Here is a 13,791-nt window from a genome sequence, read left to right as displayed (position 1 = left end):
CCCCCCCCCCCCCCCCCGCCCCGACCATCTCGTGGGCGGTGGGCGGGGCCTTGAGGCCGGGAGAGAGCCGCCCAGCTGGCCAGCGCCGGGGTCCACGCAGAACCCGCACTGGGGGAGTCTCCGCTCCTGGGCCTCAGGTGCCACCGTTATTAAGTGGGGACAATCAAAAGTTTTGAGAAATTCCATGGCCTGGCGTTTAGGACGGGCCTCATTCCGCGGAAGCTTGTGGCACCCGCTAGAGGAGGGGGGGAGGGCGTACCGGGGGGCGGGGGAGGGGGTATTGGGGGCCAGTACTGAGTCGCACCGGGCTGAGGGGGGCTGTGGATTCTACCCGGGGAAGTGAGCTCAGGTCCCAAGCTGAAACTGAGAGGGGCACTGCTGGGCTGCCCCGGCCACAGGCCCACAGGGTGCTGCCCAGCGGATCCCACGCCACGCCCCCCCTTCCTGCATGTCCACCCGCAGACCGGGCCTCCTCTGCCTGGACCCGCCCCACGCCCTCGCTGCCACACCCGCTGCGGGCCCGCCGGCTGCCATGATGGTCACGAGGCCTGGCACCACCACAGCTGGGCTCCAGTCCTAGCTCTCTCCTCGCCTGCACTGTGGCTGCGAGCACCTTGCTCGCCTCTCTGGGGTCACTCTCCTCATTTGCAAACAAGTGGGCTGTGAGCCCCAGGGCCTTGCTACATGCCTTCGGGGAGTGGACGTCCCATAAAGGGGCCCCATGGGCATCAACTTGACCAAATGTGCTGTGCTCAGCCTTGCAAACCGCACAGCTTAGTCCAAGGCCGATGGAGCCCTGTGTCCACAGACTGGTGCCTCTGCCGACCCTTCCCATTTTCCCAGCCATCACGTGGGGAGGATGTCAGGTCCCTTCCCACCCTCCCGGGCAGGGGGAGGGACCTTGTTAGGCTAGCAGCCTGTCTGTCGCCAGCCCGCTGCCTGCTCTCCTCCGGCCCTGCAGTAGTTCCTGCTTCTCTGCCCCGGGTGCAGGGCGCCCCCTGAAAACATCCGGGAGACCTCAGACATCCCTCGTACCCATAGCCTTGAGCAGCTCCTGCCCTGGGCCCAGAGTCAAAGCTCAGGTATTTGCTCTGCCGGGCAGCCGCCTGAGGCTCTCCTGTGATGTCTTTGAAGACGGGGCTCTGTCTGGGAGAAGGCACACCCTCCGCCTGCGCCCGGGATCTGGGGACGGCCTGCCAGGGCCTCTGGCTTTCTCTTCCTGAAGCCGCGACATGACATCCCTCTTGTCACCGAGGTGGGGATGAGACAGGGCCTTATTGGATCCGACTTCCCCGCTCAGCTCCAGGCAGCTTATTATGGGCTGCAGCTGTTGCCAGCACAGAGGAGGCTCTCCGGCCCCCGGGCACAGCCGCCACACGCCTCGGCTTCTGAAGGTCAAGCGGACTTGCCCTTGGGATGCTCTCTGGGGTAAGGACCTTCCAGGGCAAGGGGAAGGGCCACCGACCTCACGTTTCTTCTTGTCTTCTGCAGTGTTGGTCTCTTTGATGAGTCTCGGTCCTTTGAGGTTCGCGCTCTGCTGGGCAAGAGGGTGATGGAGGGGAGAGAACGCCGAGGGTCCCCGGTCCCCGAGGGCCGACCAGCGAGCCAGGGGTGCCGGGCTCGGGCCGCTGGGGCAGGAGACGGAAGGGGGCCTCGCAGGTTCTCCGGCCGTCCGCGGTTGAAGTTTGAAGCGAAGGAGATCGTGGGAAGCCAAAAATTGGCCCACAGAAGATATCCACCTCAAATCCACGGAACCGTGGCCGTGGCCTCATTTGGAAAAGGAGTCTCTGCAGATAAGATTAAGGACTTGAGATGCGGAGACCAAGGCCGGTCCTCGGTTATCTAGATGGAGCCCAATCTAATGACAGGTCTTCATGACAGGGGGAGAGTGGAGACAGAGAGGAGGGACCACGTGGCCATGGAGGCAGAGACTGGGTGACGTGGCCACATACCAAGGAATGCCTGGAGCTCCCAAAGCTGCAAGACGCAGGAGGCCCCCTCCCCTACAGCGTCCAGAGGGAGGCCAGCCCTCTGGCACCTTGAGTGTGGGCACCTGGCCTCCGGATCTCTGAGACAATAGATCCCTGTTGCGGGGAGAGAGCGCATCTGTGGCAGCTTGATGCAGCAGCACGTGGACACTTCAGCCAGGACCAGTGACCACGCTGTAGATGGCGCCGCCATTCCGAGCACAGGTCCCACAAAGAAGCCGCTCAGCCTGGGCCAGCGTCCTCAGTCTGTGACCAGGGGCTTTCTGAACTCTGGCCCGGGGACTCCGCAAAGAGATGGGCTCAGCCCGGGCATGGGGAGCCCAGGAGTGGTTAGAGCATGCAGCCAGGCTTCCGGGGTGTAGACCAGCCCATGTCTGGTCCGGGGGCCTACACTGGAGCACTGCGCTCACTGTCCCCGAGACCTGTGTCCCCCTGTGGTCTTTGCAGTGCACGCCAGGTTCTCGCTGCAGAATCAGAATGTCAGGCTGCCTAGAAGGAGAGAGCGCAGAGCCAGAAGCTCCCTGTGAACTCCCTTCTGCCGCTTCCTGCCCGCCCAGAAGAGAGCCCTTGCAGGGTGGGGGACACCTTCCAGCAGCCACTCTGTGCTGTGCTGACCCCGCCCCACAAAGGCACACACACTGCGGATGTTTTTGCAAATCATTTTTTTTAATTTGATAGGAGATCTCCGAACTGGCACCGTATCTATAGATATGAGTCTGCCTCCTCTTTCCTGACTGTTTCCCCGTCTTCCGGAACATCCCTCCACTGATGAGCATTAAATGGTTTCTGATTCTCATGAGTAGCGAGGCCCCAGCCCCTCCCGCTTCATACATTGTTGTGCACACTCATGAGCGTTTCCTCCTGACAGTCAGGAGATACGGGATGGCCAGTCAGTTCTGTCTTGGCAGATTCTGTCAACTGTCTTTCAAGAGGCTTCGGTAATTTATGTTCTTACCAACAGCATGTGGGTGCCCCTCCCCCGTGCTCTCACCCTCAGGGACCTGATATCATCAGTCTTCTATGTTTTCCACACTACTGGGTGAGAAAACCTCAGTGTTGCTTTAGTTTACGTTTCCCCAATTTCTGTGAAGTTGGGCATTTCTGATCACAGAGTTTGGGCTCTTCTGCCCTGAGCCGATCACACCTTTCTCATTTACCTTTTATTGTTGGTGCATGGCTGCTCTTTACATATTATGGATATTGACCCTTTCTGTTTAAAGACCCAGCAAATATTTTTCCCAATTTGTTCTCTTCATAACCTTGCTTATGGTGACTTTTTATCACATACAGAAAATTTTCTTTTTTTATGGCCTCTGGTATTTCAATTTTTTTCCCTTTATGTTGTATGGGTTAATGTCTTTCTTAGAGGTTTTCTTGAATTCCAAAATTTTAAAGAGTATGCTAGAGGCGCCTGGGTTAAGCATTCGACTTTGGCTCAGGTCATGATCTCATGGTTTGTGAGGTCGATCCCTGCGTAGGGCTCTGTACTGACAGCTCGGAGCCTGGAGCCGCTTCGGAGTCTGCGTCTCCTTCTCTCTGCGTCTCCCTCTCTCTTTGCTCCTCCTCACTTGCGCTCTGTCTCTGTCTTTCAAAAATAAGTAAACATTTAAAAAAAGAATATACTATATTTTAAGATCTTCTGCTTTTTTCCCCCCAAAAAATAAGTTTAGCATTTTAATTGGCCTGGAATTTATCTTTGAGCATAACATGAGATATGCATTTAACTTCATGTTTTTCTCCAAACGCTTTGCCGATCATCCAAGCAGATTTTTGAGGAGCTCATCCTGCCCTGGTGAACTCCAGAGGCCAGCTCCCACTATAAAGGGAATCCCCACGGGCACAGGGACCTGCTTTTGGATTTTTACCTTTTCTCCTTTATCTATTGACAGTTTCCGCACCAACACTCTTGTGCTTTGGTTCCTGCAGCTTCCCAGAGGTGACGTTTCCCGCGTCCCAAACTCACTTGCACCTCTTGGCCCTTCCCAGCTCTGCCCACATTGGTGCCACCTGTGTGTCCCCCTCGGAGGACCCAGGGCCATGCCACCTTGGTGCCATCTGCAGAGCCTGGATGGGGACTCGTCGGTGAAGGATGCGCTGCAGCTGAGAGGCGGGAACAGCCCCACGGTCACGTTTTACTCCCGGTTTCGTAACGAGGCTCAGCGAGCGGTCAGAGCTTTTCCTAGATCCCGCCGGTTGTCGTGATGCTGGCTCCAGGGCTCACAGGGATCCGAGCGAGCAGTGCACAGCCCAGGCGCCCCTCCCCCCGCCCACGGGACACCTCCCGCCACACCGGCCTCAGGGGCTGTTCTACCGTAATCCCCATCTTACGGATGAAGGAACTGAGTCCCCGAGCGGCTTGCGGAGTGTCCCAACGGGGAAATAGACGAACTCAGACTCATCCCTGCATCTGTGTAACGTTAGAGGCTAGCTCTTAGCCAGGAAGCAGCACTCTGTCCTGGCAGCAGATCAAGGCCCAGGAAGGCCAGCAGCCCCTAATCTTAGCCTGGTCTGCGAGCAAAGTGCAGTTCTGGATAAACAGCCCGGAAGGGAGACCCGGGGGCTCAGAGGCCACCAAGCCCAACTGCCCACGGAGGGTAGTGAAGCCGGGCGGGGGGGATGCCCAGAGCTCTCCCAGAGGGATAGAGGCTCCACCGCTGGCCTAGGACCTTCGTCTTTGCCTGCAGAATCCACCGGGCCCCGGACCAGGATGCCAGCACCGCGCTCCTCACACCCAGAGGGTGGCACGGCTCCCCACGCATGCGGGGCCCCAGTGTGGGTGGCCACCGGCCCCGCCGTGTCCCTGCTGCAGAGCGGGCACGTGGCTGCCCGAGCGCCCGAGGGAAGTGTGGCTGGGGGTGCACCGGCTGCGCCGCCCACGAGGCTGGGGGAGGGGCGGGCAGGACAGGCTCCTCATCCCCTCACCTTGACAACCAGAGACAACTGCAGATGTGAGGCTGTTGGGACAAATCCAGCGCGAACCCTACTCTTCTCTACCAGGGAAGACGTCTCCCTTCTGTCTCAACAAAGGTGTCTGTCCCAAAATAAACGTGTCGGCTCTGGCGCAGCCCCGAGTCCAAGTGACAGCACTTTTATTGAATCACGCCTTCAATATCACGCTTATTGGATTAGCTGGGGCTCAACCACTCTCTCTGTCCGCCCTCCTCCTCTCTCTGCAGCTCGAGTTCAGGGGTCAGAGACGCGTCCCCATCCCTCCCGTCTCAGTCTGCGCCATGACCATCGCCCCCATCCTCACCTGCCCGCCCACCCCTCCTGCCCACGGCGTCTCCACGAGGACATGTATGGGGCTTTGGGAAAACCCCCGCCATCTCTCCCCCTACATTTGTAAATTAGCTCCAGTATCTCCCGCCTGCTTTGTCTCTTACTATCTTGCTGTGTCCATTCACTAAAGAATAGATCATCAAAACTGTGGCATTTTCAACCAGAGGAATGCTACTCAACGAGAAAAGAAAATGAACCATTGGCATATTCAGCAACAATAACAAATCCCCGGAAATGCTGAATGAAACGGTCAGACACTGCCGAGCGCGTCTTGTAGAATTCCACTTACTCGAAGTCCCAGCGCCGTTGCAGTGACCACATTGGCAGCAGAAATCAGAGCAGGGGTTGGTTCTGGAGGGGGAATGAATGCCAAATGGTATGACAGAGACTTGGAGACACCAGGAAGGGGTCTGTGTGCAACTGTCACAGCTCAAGACCCTGGACTCTCAAGGTGTTTGCATTTTATCTGATAGACCTTATTTATACCTTGGTAATAATAATAAAACCAGTACATGCTGTCCCGAGAATCTCCTGGTTGGAGAACAGTGCACATCCAACCAGGAGGGGGAGTGGTAAAGATCGTCCTCAGTGACCATAAAACTTGTCAAAACAAAAGAAACTAGTCTTTTTATCGGTAGACAAGTTGGGCGAGCATGCGATCCGTGAGGTGAGGCCCGCAGCTGCCCAGCAACCTGCCTGGGGATGGTCTCTAGCCATGGCCTTGAGGGCGGGATTTCAACAGACATGGCGGCCCTCTGAGCCCTCAAGGCAGAAATCAGCCCATGGGCCCCAGAAGCTGCCAGACCCTGTGGGCTGGGACACAGAGGACAGGGACTGAATCAAAGGGGACACCGGAAATGCTGCAACCCTGGGGAGAGGGTCAAACCCTCGAGGAAGCTCTCTTCTGGCGTCCCCCCCCCCGCCCCCCCCGCCCCCCCCCACACGAAGCCCAAGACACGCCCCACTAAAGCTGCGCAGAGTTCCTGCGTCCTCTCCCTCCGGGTCAGAGGGGCCGCCGTCTTGTGCCTCCTGGGGTCTCCACCAACTAACTCCCAAGGGCTCGAGGTCATCAGCCTGCAGCTGAACTGCCTGTCAGAGTAAAAGCCGAGTCCTCCGAGAAGGGAGCGGAATCTGCAGCCTCCACCACAAACCACCCACAGTGGCTAGAGCTCAGTTAGAAAATCACTAAAGAAAACAACAGAGTTGGAAAATGTGATTCTTGCTCAGGAAAAATGAAGCAGTCAATGGAGATGGAACTTGAGCTGGCCCAGGAGCGAGGAGCCACAGGTGAAGGCTTTAAAGTAATGATTATATAAATCTATACACGAGAGTGTCCTTGAGGCGTTAAAGGAAATGTGATGTTAGGAGTGAACAGACAGGCGCTCTCAGTAGAGAAACGAAACTATGAAAAAGGACGAAGGGCAATTATTTTTTTTAAATTTCCTTTTTAATGTTTGTTTATTTTTGAGAGACAGAGAGAGACAGAGTGTGAGTGGGGGAGGGGCAGAGAGAGAGAGAGACAGAATCCGAAACAGGCTCCAGGCTCGGAGCTGTCAGCACAGAGCCCAGCATGGGGCTTGAACTATGGACCGCGAGATTGTGACCTGAGCTGAAGTCGGCACTTAACCAACTGAGCCCCTGGCGCCCCATGAAGGGCAATCCTTAAACTAAAAAGTTAAATCAAAAAATTAACTGAATGGGCTTTTAGAAGTTTGGAGATGTCGGGAAAGTCGGTGAGCTGGAGAACAGATCAATAGATACCCAGTCTGGGAGCCTGGGGGCCTCAGTTCAGCGTCTGACTCTTGATTTTGGCTGAGGTCATGATCTTGTGGGTTTGTGGGACTGAGCCCCGTGTCAAGCTCTGTGCCGACGGCATGGCGCCTGCTTGAGACTCTCCGTCTCTCCCTCTCCCTCTGCCCCTCCCCCACTCATGTGGGTACCTGCGTGCAGGCTCTCTCTGCCTCTCAAAATAAATAAACAAATAAACATTAAAACAAAAAAGATTATCCAATCTGGAGAACAAAGGAGGAAGAAATGAAAAAACCTGAACACAGCCTCAAGGACATGTTCAATAGTGCCACACCGGCTAATGTGAGGGGCAGAAAGCAATCTGGTAGAAATAATGACCGAAACTTCCAACATTTGATGAAACTGCCATGAGTCTTAAAAGAAACCTCATATAGGGGAGTTTAAAAACATTTAAAAGTAAATGGCATTAAAAGCATGCTGATAGTTGGTAGTAAATCTTAACTTTAAATGCGCTTACAAACAATAGAAAATAATAAAAGTAAGTTGAATTTTCAGCTAAAAAAAAAGCCAAAGGAAAGAACAATCGCAAAACAAAAAATTTACAAAAAAATAAATAAATAAAAAAGAAGGAAGAGAATAAGACGGGACACTAGCCAACACTTAAAACCAGGAAACAAAGGCGCCCTGTCGTGTTTGCAGCGGTTTTGTTTTCGTTTCCTTTGTGAAGAACAAGACGAGGAACAGCCTCTGACTGGCTGGGCGAAGAAGGGACAGAAATAACTGTGCCGGCGACGCCGGACAGGACACACTTGGAGTCACCTTATGCTGAAAGATTTGAGAGCTCGGAAGAAGTGAGTCATTTCACAGAAACAAAGCGAAAAACCGTGCACAATTATAAGATGATAAGCTGTCTTCGGGGGAGGCGCTTCTAATGCAGGTAATCAACAAAATATTAGCATTCATAATATACAGAGAGTCCCATGCATCAAGGAAGCGACAAAATAGCCCAAAGAAAAATATGTAAAACTATACCAGGATGGATTTCACAGAGAACAGAAACACAAATGGCCAATAAACTACATCAACTCATCAGGGACGTGCAAAGGACAGCGAAGATATAGCATCCCGTCCCCAGCAGACCCGCAAGATTTGGTGTGTCCAGCGGGGGACCACACGAGACCACGCAGGTGGGTGGCGGCCGCCGTGAGCTGTGGTCTGAGTGTAAGTGGTACAATTCTTGCAAAGAGCAAGTCAGTGGACTGAACGTGTCTGTCCCCAGATTCGTATGTTAAAGCCCTGACCCCACTGTGAATATTAGGAGTGTCAGGGGGTCGGGCCTTTGGGGTGATTCGGTGGTGAGGGCAGAGCCCCCGTGATGGGTCAGTGCCTTGAGAAGAGACAAGAGGGGCGCCTGGGGGCTCAGTAGGTTGAGTGTCCGGCTTCGGCTCAGGTCATAATCTCACGGTTCGTGGGTTCAAGCCCCGCATCAGGCTCTGCGCTGACAGCTAGCTCAGAGCCTGGAGCCTGTCTTTGGATTCTATGTCTCCCTCTCTCTCTGACCCTCCCCTGCTCGTGCTCTGACTCTCTCTCAAAATAAACATTAAAAAAAAAGGAAGAGGAAAGTAATCACACGCCCCCTCTTCACGAAACCCTCCCTCCTGCAGGCGGAAAGCCCCGGGGTCTGGCTGGCTCGGAGGTCCCGCGGGAGCGCCCCTGCCTGCCCCAGCCCCTCCAGAGCCCAGCTCAGTGCCCCTGCCCCTGCCACGTTCCAGCTGCAGCTCAGCATCGCGCTGCCAGCTTCCATCCCGGCTCTGCTGCCCGCAGCTGCCCACACGCTGGGCATCCCCCTGACCGAGGGCACGGGGCCCGCTGTGCAGAGTCACTGAGAGCCCATAGCTGAGCTCGCGGCCGGCCAGCTGCCTACAGGGCACCGGCACCCACACCGCCCAGCCCCTGCTCCTGCTGCCCACCCGCCCCTGCTCCTCCAGCAGGGAGCACCCGGGAGAGGTTCCCCACATGGAGGGGGCCCTAGAGATGGCGAAACCCGGCAGCCCAGAGACAGGCCTGGCGCCCCCCAGTGGCCTGCCCCAGGGCACCCAGTATGGCCGGATGCCGGCACCAGCCGCTCCTGCCTGTGGCCACAAGAGAGTCCCCACTGCCTGTCCACACGCCTCCCTCCCCTCCAGCAGGTGTCCTCCTGGGGGGGCGGGGCGGGGGGCCCTGAGCCTGGGGCCTGAGAGTCGGGACTCTGCCCGTGTCCTCTCTTACCCTCCTGGCTGTCTGGGCACAGTGGCTGCTTCGGAGGGTGGGGGTGCCCTGCTGCTGGTTGGAGACCCTCACAGCCACTGGGCCTCCTGCGGAGCTCCTCAAACAGGGGTGGCGGAGACACCTGGGTCCTGCCCGCTCCCGGCTGCACCATGAAGCCCCACGCCCAGGCCCCAAGGCCCACGGCTCCTGCCATCTGGGGGAGGCTGTGCGCCAGGGTTTTAATTAACACCAGACAGGAGTCATTTGTATTCCGTATAAGACCTGGAGTTTTCTCCATGGATATGGAAATTTTTCCCCCTCTGGGAAAGACACGTAGCTGCCTAATATTTTTATTAATAGACATGTATAGCTGTTAAAAATAAAGTTCTCTCCCCACCAACAAGTGTAAGCAAGGCAGGACAGGCCCCTGTCCACCGTTCGGCAGGAAGCCCCTGTCCTGCCTGTGCACCCCCGGCCCCCACCCCGTCGCCACCCAGCGATGCCAGCAGGAGGCCTGTGCGGGTCAGCTGACTGCCCCAGGGAGGGACCTTCCCTTCAGACCCCAGTGTTGAGGCTGCATCTGTCCCCAAGAGCCACGTGAAAAGAGAGGGCCAGCTCTGGGGTGGAGGCCCCAGACAGGCTCCGCCTGGCCCCCCGCAGCCTGGAGACGGGAGCGCAGATCTGCTGGGGCTGCGGACCTCAGGCCAGCCTGGCGCAGACCACCGCTTGACCCGAGCACCTAACAGGCCATGGCCAAGGCCCTGGGGTTCACACGGGGTTTTACACACGCCGTGGGGTTGTTTGCCTTACACACCATTCTCTGGATACCAAGATCCTGACTGGAGCCACATTCCGGGAACACTGGCCCCCTGTCCCCCCGCCGTGGATTCTGTCCCCTGCACGGACCTTCCCGCCTGTGACCCCTGAGTGTGAGGAGGCTGGTGCTGTTTGGTGGGAAACTGCAGTTTATCAAGCGACTGGCCCCTAACCCGTAACTCTGACTAGAGCTCCGCTCTGAGCTGGGCGGCCGGGAGGCTCGGAGTTCCGCACGCGGGCGCTGCAGAACTTAGCTTACCCGACCTCGTGAGCAAGTGATGTTTGCTGTCCTTTCACGTGTTTAATACTACTTCCCCCTTGTTTTTTGGTGGTCATGAGCGCCGTTCCTGTGCAGGGACCAGAAGGATCATAGGCTGCTGCCAGCCAGTCGCCACGGCCAGCACGCTGTGAGCACCGCTGACGCCTTCCCTTCCAGAGAGTTCCACCAGCCGGGGCTGGGTTTGTTTTCCCCTGGCATGGTGACCAGCAAGTTCAGGATGGTAGGTGCGGAGCCCGCCTGGGTCCCTGAGCGTCAGTGTGTGCGAGGCTCCTGCTGGCCCAAGAGGGGCGTGCTCAGGGCGTCCAATCACCCAGAAATCGGGGCCGTTTGTTACGACAGCATGGCCTGGCCTCTCCTGACTGATGCACTCCAGGTGCCGGAGCGAGTTTCTTCTCTCTGATCGCTTGCAGGTCCTGGGGGGTCATGCATTACATAGACACGTTAAGGCATCAGCAAGGAGCCCCCTGGATAAGCGTGTGAGCACGTGCTCCTTCTTGCCCATGTCTTGTTGACCTGCTCTGCTGCTCCCGCCAGCCTTCAAGTCCCCGCACCTCTCACCTGCCCAGCTCAGGTCACATCCCTTCTCCTCCAGGGCTCTCCCCGAAGACCGCAGGCACAAGTGTCCTCTCCCTCCTCCGACCCCTGGGGACTTATTCTTTATGTTCATGTTTATGTCAGTGCCCCCTTCTGAGTGCTCACTGTATGCATTTCCTTTAGGGGCCCTTGGGGCACCAGCCCTGACTCTGTGGAGCAGAACGGCGGCCAGCTGCACCGGCAGAGCTGGGAGTCCACCCGCGGGCCGGGTCCCGGGGCCAGGCCGGGAGGAGGGGAGGAAGGTGGCTCGGCCGTGGGTGAGGGGGTGGCACAGTCTTCTTGGAAGGGCTGTGGGGAAGTCACCAAGGGGCCACCTGGACCAGAGCCCAAGCCTTTTGGACCCTCGCCAGTGCCCTTCCCACCTGCTGGGGAGGCGGTGCGGGCCTGCAGCCCGGCTGACCACTGAGCTCTCGGGCCTACGCAGAGCCGGGCTCCGGGCGGAACTGGAAGCAGACGCCAGGGAGAAGGCGGCCCCTGATCCTGCCGGGGAGAGTCCTGACCCCCGCAGCTGCTGCTGGCGCGCCCCGTGGCTGCTTGGCCCGGCCGCCGGCGGTCCCTCTGCATCCAGGGTGCTTTCAACCAGGCCAGCAGTTCTGAAAGCAGCTGGGCCGCTGAGCGGGGGACCAACGGCCCTGTGATGACTGGTGATGGGGCTCGCCCAGCAGGGAACCCAGCCTTGCCTCTGGAGGCCCCTCTGGGCTGGACTCTCCCCACACCTCCCCCCACCCCCCCTTCCTCCCACCTGAGTACTTCGGACCCGGTTCATGGACCAGAGCCAGAAAGGCTTGACCAGGGCCCTGGGGCTCACAGCGGAGGCCCGTCTCCCTTGCTCTCTCCTCTTTGGTGGTGACTTGTTCCCAGTCCCAGGGGCTTGCTGGGGGTGTGGTGAAGGGGGAGCCTGGGTACTGGGTCTGCGTTAGTTCTCTCTCTGCTGGGATTCCTAGCAGGAAGTCCCGAACGTCCACTCCTGCCCTTCACAGCGCATTGTCACCGGACTCTGCTAGGAGACCCCTCTCCTCCTGCTTGCTCCCTCGTCCCAGTGGGGGTCCTACCAGGGGGCCTGAGCTGCTCAGGGTGGAGGATGGATCCGGGCAGAGAAGAGCCTGGGCGAGACTGGGAGTAGGAAGTGGGGCCTGGGGCGGCAGCATCCACCCCAGACCCCCAGTCCCGCAGCTGCCCCTGGCACAGAGACCGAGCGGTAACCCAGGCCCTGTCTGTCCTCCTGACCCCGCCCCCGGCCCCGCCCGCTCGCACAGCCTCTCTGAGGACGGAGGGCCCTGGCGGCCATGCGGCTGGGGGCTGCCATCCGCCAGGGGCTCCTGGGTCCACATCAGCCAGCAAGCGGAGGCAGATGGCAGAGGCTGCCGGGCTTCAGTCGCTCCCCACTCCACGCTGCCGGCGCCTCCTCTCCCGGTGATCATTGAAAACCACTTTTCCCCCACATAATGGCCCAATTCACGAGCTTCCTGATAGGAAGCAGAAATGTATATCTAATAACAGATTAATGGGGACAGAACAGGGAGAAGGTGGCCAGCAGGGAGTCTGCCCAGGAGGAGGGAAGGAGAGGGGAGGGAAGGAGGGCATGGTGCCCTGCAGTGAAGCCGCCCCCACCCCTGCAGCCCTGGCAACCCCCCACCTGGGAGGGCTCCGTAGAGGTCACCAGGGCCCAGGGCAGGCAGGGAGTCACGACATGGGCTCCCCTTGGGATCACCAGGATCACAGGGACATGGGCACTCGGCCTTCACCCCTTGATTGAGGGGGGTGTGGAGTCGCTGCACCGATGATGCCTGCGCTGTGGACGGTGAAGGACTTGCAGTGTCTGTTTTACTCCTGGTTTTGCTCTGCAGAAAAACAGGGACCGATAAGAGAAATTATTCCAAGGTCGCATCATAGTGGGACACCGCACGATGTTGGGTCCTGCACCGTGGTGATGCCGGTGGTGGTGGTGGTGGTGACGACGATCATGGAATTAGCAATGCCGGCATTGCTGAGCCACGCTGAAGCTCCACGGCGCTGTGCACGCCCCGCACGCCTCACTCCCCTGGTCCTCGCTCAGGGCACTAACACACGTGTCTCCGCATGGAGTTGTTTCTGGAAGGCCTGGGGCTTCCTTAGCTCCCAGTCATAAAAACAACAATAATAACATTAATAGGATGGTAGGGTTGGTAGTGGTGACGATGCTGGCAATGACAGGTATAGTCATGACGGTGACGGTTATGAGATGTGAACGTGGCATCAACGATGATGGCGATGATGATGATTCTCATGGTGATGGTGGTGGTGGTGGTGATGGTGGTGATGGTTGTTGTGGTGACAAGATGGTGGTGATGGTGATGGTGATGATGGTGATGGTGGTGGTGGTGATGGTGGTCAAGGTGGTGGTGATAGTGGTGTTGATGGTTGTGGTGATGGTGGTGGCAGTGGTTGTCATGGTGACAAGGATGGTAGTGATGGTGCTGGTGGTGGTGATGGTGGTGATGGTTGTTGTGGTGACAAGATGGTGGTGGTGGTGATGGTGGTGGTGATGATGGTGATGGTGGTGGTGGTGATGGTGGTCAAGGTGGTGGTGATAGTGGTGTTGATGGTTGTGGTGATGGTGGTGGTGGTGGTTATGGTGACAAGGATGGTAGTGATGGTGGTGATGGTGGTGATGGCGGTGATGGTGCTGGTGATGGTGCTGGTGGTGGTGATGGTGGTGATGGTAGTTGTGGTGACAAGATGGTGATGGTGATGATGGTGATGGTGGTGATAGTGATGGTGGTGATGGTGGTGGTGGTGATGGTGGTGGTGGTGATGGTGATGGTGGTGATGGTGATGGTGGTGATGGTGGTGGTGGTG

The sequence above is a fragment of the Suricata suricatta genome, chromosome 15 (assembly GCF_006229205.1).
Source record: "Suricata suricatta isolate VVHF042 chromosome 15, meerkat_22Aug2017_6uvM2_HiC, whole genome shotgun sequence".
NCBI lineage: Eukaryota > Metazoa > Chordata > Mammalia > Carnivora > Herpestidae > Suricata > Suricata suricatta.
This window is presented reverse-complemented; position numbering follows the sequence as displayed.